The sequence below is a fragment of the Anneissia japonica genome, unplaced genomic scaffold, assembly GCF_011630105.1.
Source record: "Anneissia japonica isolate Jap-2015-1 unplaced genomic scaffold, ASM1163010v1 scaffold211_len1577895_cov191, whole genome shotgun sequence".
Lineage (NCBI taxonomy): Eukaryota > Metazoa > Echinodermata > Crinoidea > Comatulida > Comatulidae > Anneissia > Anneissia japonica.
The window spans coordinates 1553431-1560310 of NW_022711099.1; the positions used below are offsets into that span (position 1 = coordinate 1553431).

Below are 6880 nucleotides of genomic sequence, written 5' to 3' on the forward strand. Positions count from 1 at the left end.
TGCAGGTAGCGTTAATAACGCCAAGGACGTGGCGTAGTGAGTGGCTTTAACAACGCCACTGCCTAGTTCACACACAAAGGCGTACGCTACGCCAGGCTTAAGCCAGCCTTACGCCGTGTGTGTGAACATAGCCTATGTCGGGGACATCGCCCCCCGTCGGGCAAATCATGGTGCCACCCCTGATGGGGAAATAAGTTAAGTGATGTTGCTTAATAGCCCCATCTACATCCTTGACGACAGCGGGTTTCCCGAGTAAGCATAACCCACGAAAACTGGTTACTGAGGCATATCTGATAAGATCATGCACATTTCCACCCATTATTATTTATAAAACAAAATGGAAGTATACAACGTGGTAGTTTCTTCGTTTCCATGGACAGTATCAAACATTTCTAATAATCACGGCCAGGGTGAATTGAAGCAGCCGATTAAATAATAATAATAATAATAATAATAATAATAATAATAATAATAATAATAATAATATTAATAATAATAATAATAATAATAATAATAATAATAATAATAATAATAATAATAATAATAATATTTATAAAGCGCATGAATCCACTGCAGTAGTGCTCAAGGCGCTAAGGAACCAAAAATTATCATGAACCTTAAGGCTACAAGAGAAAGACCACATCATCACGTGTAGAGGTAATTTAAGGCACATGGGCCAGCTCATTGTAAAATAGCTGGCCCATGTCAAAAATAAATTTACCACTTTTCCTTTAAAGTTAGAGATTATAATGAAAAGTAAAATTTGTAGGCCTACCTGTTTTATTCCATCGGAAAACAATTCCTTTGCCTTAATCCGGAGTTTAAGATTGAAAATGGCTGCTTTTGCCTGTATTCAATGATATAAAGAAATATAAACAGTTTATTATGCTCTGGATCTGGTGGGTCAAAAAAAAATATATGGAAATTAAGAAAAACTTTTCGAACCACTCTGAGTTCTATAAACCTAATAGTACTGTAGTGTAACACCGTCCTGTTCTTATGGACAGAACCCAATGATCCCCCCTTCCTCCTTGTTGCCTTAAACGTTAAGTATATACTATTGCGTTCATGCTTCCTCATTTCTGATCTTTCTATCCGTTTTCTTTCTTATCTAAAGCGATGTTTATACTCTCACTGTTAATTTCAAGGAGTCAATTTAACTCCAAAAGTGGAGTTAATAAAAGAGGTACAGAACGACTCCTTTTCTGGAGTAATATTTACTCTCATATTTTCACTCCCCTATGGGAGTAACATTAACCCCAAAAAGAGGGTGATTCCTATCCCCTTTTTGGAGTTAATATTACTCCCTTTGGGGAGTAAAAATACAAGAGTAAATTACTCCAGAAAAGGAGTCGTTCTGTAATTAATTATTAACTCCACTTTTGGAGTTAAATTTAACTCCATTTAACTCCCCACTCCATGGGGTTAAATTGACTCCTTGGAAATAATTTCAATAGACCACAAATCAATAAAGACCACACAAAAATTCTATAAACAATCATTCCTTTATTTTTTTTCACAAAATACATTATTATTTAATCTGTACACTTATAAACCATGCCTATAATGGCAGATTAGCGAGAGAATTACCCCTTCAAAATGAATGAGGTTATAAACTCTTATTTTCCAACTAGAAAATTACAAACAGTGTAATGACATGTTTGTTGGCTTCCTTCATCTTTTCAAACATCTCGGATTCTAGGAAGATATAGTTCTTTGCTTTATTATGATACTGAATGTTAAAAACATAGAAGGTACCCAGTAGAAGGGCTAGAGCCAGTGGCCTTTGCAATTCTTCTCAGCGATCTGAGACTTACTTGTATAGAGCGCTAAATAAAAACTTGCATATTATTATTATTATTATTTTTATTATTATTCTCCTCCCCTCGGCAGTGAAGTGGGATGACTTCTTTGAGGCCTGACCTCAGCCGTGGAAAAATCAACTTCTGGATAATTTCATCAATGAATTCATTCTCCTAAATGAAAATAAAAATTAATAACAAAAAATTAACAAAAACAGATACAGATTTTAAACTGAAAAAAAAAAACACAAGCAAATTGAGCAGTTAAGGCAGGGGCACCGTGATCATAGCCAACAATATCGGCACAGGTTCGCAGCCGGCTCGCTAATATAGTTCTGGTGGTGGAACAAGAATATAAACCTTAGGCCCAGCGTACACGAATGCTCATGTGCACTTTAAAGAACCCAGTACATCTTTCGAGATGAGTAGGGGGTGTACTGTTCACTCGGCCCCTGTCGTGGACAGATAAAAGTGCGCCAGTTTACTGGCTGCGGTGGCATGAAGTGACCCTCAGGGGAGGAGAACGTTATTGAAAAGTACAACATTTAGTCCCGAGCGCATAGAGATCTGCGCTATATATATCCATCTATTATTATTATTATTATTATTATTATTATTATTATTATTATTATTATTATTATTATTAAATTGATGGTTTTGGAGAAAATAATTCACAAGGCAGGAATTCTTAAAGCTCGATTAATAACACCAATTTTAAATTTTTTTATGGTTTTAATTACCAAAACTATACTTTGGCTTTAACTGATATTTTTTGTGACCTTTCAAAAATAAACATAAGGCTCAATGAATTGAGCCTTATCCAATGGTCTTGCTAGAGCCTAATTTTTGATGCCTCACAAATAGGCTTCAGATGTTGTGTCAATAAATTATATATTGATATCATATTTTGTGGGTATAGTTATGTTTAAATAGTCGTAATTCAATTTGTGTGTGAAGAAAAAATTATTCATAGTGAGATTGAGAGGAGATGTGTCAAAACATTTGTTTCCTATTTTAAACAGTGACAAATTGTGAGCAAAATAATTCATGTAATTAGATTTCTATAATTCAAACAAAATCCTATAGACTAAAATATCTTAAATAAGATAAAGACAGTTTATAGTTAACAGTTTAAGCCTATAGCATCATATGAATTGTATGTTAACACATCATCCAAAAAATCTGTAAGAAATAGGCCTACTGTACTTACAGTACATGGTAACAAAATGTGTCAGAGCATGGATCTATTTGTAATGCCCAATGTCTCTTTTAAAATAGATTGGAGCGGTAGGAGCGGTGAGGTTTACTTATCAACTCCTACAATAAATGTTTTTATTTGATTTTTTAAATTAACACCACCGTTATAATGAATTGTTTGACGCTTTCAAATCGGGCGAGATTGGAGAAGGAGGAGAAGGAGGAGACATAGGAGAGAGAAGATTTTACGACGGTACGTATTGCTAACTGTGCTTGTTGTCATGAATCACCCTTGTCATAGGCCTAACTAGTAGGTCTAAGTTAGTGTATTTGAATGGGTCAGTGGCAGTGCGGCAGCGGTCTAGTAGAGGCCCCGTCTACCAAGCCTGGCCTGGAAACGGTCGCACGGGCCTACACATGTTTTAAACACAAAACCCTACCTTGGATTAGTGTACATACCTCTGACACCAACTGGAGTGCGGGATATCCCTCCATGATGTTTAATTAATGAAAAAAGTATTTTCAAAATATTTCTCCGCTGGAAACCATGGGTTGCTGATTAAAGCATAATTTTGGTAAATCAACTTTGACATTTGTCATCAACTGTTTCTACTACCTCACATTTTCTTTTCTTTTTTATCTCTGGTTTTACCACTGCTGCACCTCCAGTTCCATTTCCAGCAGCAACTCGTTCAGTTTTCATGATATTCTTGAAATGATTTTTGATGGCTGACTGCTAATAACTCTAAAATAACATTCAAAAATCTAATTCAACAATGAAAGTTAATGTTCTCCTAAATATCTTAAAAAATCAATCTTATTTAGCAAATATAAATTGCTAAAAACATCTAGACGGAGAAGAAAATAAAATAAAATTTGTTTGGTGGAACACTGTAAATGGGATGGTTAAAGTGCTTTAAAATTATATAATTAGGAATAGAAATATGTAATTCTTATTTTAAGGCAGCGGCGGGCATACAGTAATAAAAATATAGAAACACTTTTATTGTTTTTAATTCCTCTGAAATTTCTACTTTTGATGGAAAGTGTGCTAATTAGCCAAAAATAAAATTTCATTTTTATTCAAAATCATCATTTTAACGAGCGGTGGGTTGATAAAAACTTGTATAAAAAAAGGTTTAGCCTTGTTTAAATAAAATATTATAAATAATGTAAATTATAATAGGCCTTTATTATAATAAGGCCACGGGAATGAAAGTTGTAGGTTTTCGTCCACCGCCCGCATGCCTAAAAAGCTACCGCACGAAAATTTTCATTATTTTGAAAAGTTCATTATTTTGAAACAAAAATATACTTCGTTTTAAAAAACGGACTTTCTAAGTCGTAAACAGACAGAAAAACGATCTATTCATCACTGATCACTCGTCGCAAACACCGAGAATAAGCAGGCCTGGCCACATCGCACCATGATCGCCGATCACTGCTGAGGTCATTTACGGGTCAATTCAATATTTCTAACAAATAGGAAATCTCGTATGTTTAAAGAGGTCTTAAATGTAGAAAAGGATCTGTTTTATAGGCTAGTGTACATTTCTGACTGTAAGCATTGTTTCTTGGGAATAAATGTAAAATTACCAATGCCGCGGCTTGTGGACAGCATTTATAACAAAAATAATGAATAATGAAAAACGAAAATATGCCTCATGTGTTTTCAAAATTTTTCGGACGCAAGCCTACAACTTTCATTCTCGTTTTTAAAACAAAATTAAACACAAAAACCAATTACCTAAAAGTTTAATAGTGAAATACAAAAATAAATATATAGCAAAATATATCATCAATTTTAAAAATTAATTCAAAACATTTTAATTTAAAGAATTTACATTTGAAAAAATATAAATTAATGAAATATAATTAAGATATAGGCCTCTGGCCTAGCAATGGCCTAATTAATATTATTATATAATTATGAAATTAGGACTACCCTTGCGCCCTACAACAGACAGTAGGCATAGGCTACGCCTAGCCCTTGGCCTGAGGGTATATTTTTTTTAATAAAAAATTGTTGTAGTAGCCTAGGGCATCTAGCCTAGGCCTGCTACAGTAGTAGAACAACCTAGGCCTGGCCTAGGAGTAGGCCTAGTACCCCTAGCCATTACAGACAGGCCTAGGGGGCCTAGCCCTAGCTAGGCCATACTTAAAGTTAATAGTACTACTGCAAAGATGTTTTAATTGCGCAGAGCCTAGGATAGGCATAGGCTGAGTATCTAAAAAATCAGCTCAAATTTGCGGGGAAAATCGCTAGAAAATAGGTGCGCGGAATCGTAAATTGCTGCATAGGCCCCTAGGCCTAATTAAAAACAATTGCATCATTTTAGGCTCATTGGCTATATATAGGGCCAGCCTAGGCCTAGTACTATAATTAATTATATTATTAGGCCTAGGCTATAGGGCCTAGGTTTGGTCAAAAGCGTAATTTTTGGCAAAATCTCTGCGGAACTTATTTTTCGAAATGCGCCGACGGATTTCTTCTAGATATAGTCCGGGGCCATATGTCGAAAAATGGGCTCCCGTGGGATTTTTGTGATCATTTTAGTTTTTTGGATGGAATATATACTTTGAAGTATGCTGAATCCAATAAAATGAGTCGCCAATTTGTTTACGCACATCTTCATATGCAGATTAGTTAAAATATGCAAATTAGTTCTGAAAATGTAGGGTACTTATATCTTGGTAACCACTTGTCGTAGAAAGTTGATTCTTTCTTAAAGTTGTTCAGAACATGCATATTTCTATTTACGCTAATGAAACATTTTCTTCAAAAATGATCGGAAGTGCCATTTTGCCGAACTTATTAGCATAAAATTAATATGCAAATTAGGGGTGGAAATATAGGGAGCTATATCTAGAAAACCACTGGTCGTACAGAGTTGCTTTTTGCAGCAAAATGTTTAAAACATGCATATTTATATTTACTATAATGGACAATAAAGAAATTGTGTAATAAACTGCCTCTGGCTGGCTAAGAAAATCCTGCGAATTAACTACCGTGCATTATAAATGTAATCATTTATGGAGCATTTAAAGAGGTATGTCTAAAGATTTTACTGATTCACGATCAATTGTCAAGGCTAACAAATTAATCAGGGCTCGCAGAATCGCCTGCCCGACGGCGATTTTTTTTTCCGTACGAAACATTTACATGAAACTCCACTCGGGCCGTCTCGGCTGAATCGACCCGAAAATCTCATTGCAGAATTCAAGGTCAAAAGGTCAAAGATAAACGTCTACAGAACAACTTCTGAGAGAAGCTCGCTGTCTAATTTTTAAAAATACATTGATGTTACCGTGTTAATACCAATGGGTCGTTTAAAATTACATATAATATTTGATTAAGGTCCACGAGTAATGAAAAGTGTTATTTTAACTTGAGTTGCATACTATGACAATTTTAATTTTTTAGTTAGGCCTGGGTTTTGCGTAATTATCATGGCCTACTAAAAACGCTTCTGGGAAAAGCACAGAGAGTAAGGAAGAGCGCGTTTTTCTTCATCACTGATCAAATGAAACAGAGTGACAGTTATTTTCAAATTAAGAGAAGAGCTGAGAATAGGCAGCTCTAAAATACATAAGACCAGTGCCAAATTGGCAGAGCACCAAATGAATGTAAAAATGAGCTAGTTATTAATATTAGGCATAGTAATCGGCAGGTTCTTGATTACAAGGCTAGACCAAGTTCATTACATGTAATGCCGAAATGATAATAATAATAAGAATTATTATTATTACCTGTACGTTAAGGGGAACTTGGACAATGGAGGAATTAGAGAACAATTTAAAAAACGACGTTAAGGGGAAATAACACAAAAGATAATCTCCTTGGCTAGTTATTATTTATAGGCCTAGTAAATAGTACAGTA

The 6880-nt window shown here is 34.8% G+C and overlaps 1 long non-coding RNA gene across 1 annotated transcript in view; it reads right to left on the bottom strand.

Moving 5' to 3' along the window:
• Positions 1-1896: 1896 nt before the first annotated feature.
• The window catches only part of LOC117107313, a 7727-nt gene continuing 2743 nt past the window's right edge, over positions 1897-6880 (bottom strand). The window contains exons 2-3 of the long non-coding RNA XR_004445220.1: positions 3459-3744; positions 1897-1976 (exon numbers count right to left, since the gene is read on the bottom strand). This is a non-coding gene — a long non-coding RNA (uncharacterized LOC117107313). The remainder of the gene's footprint in view (positions 1977-3458; positions 3745-6880) is intronic.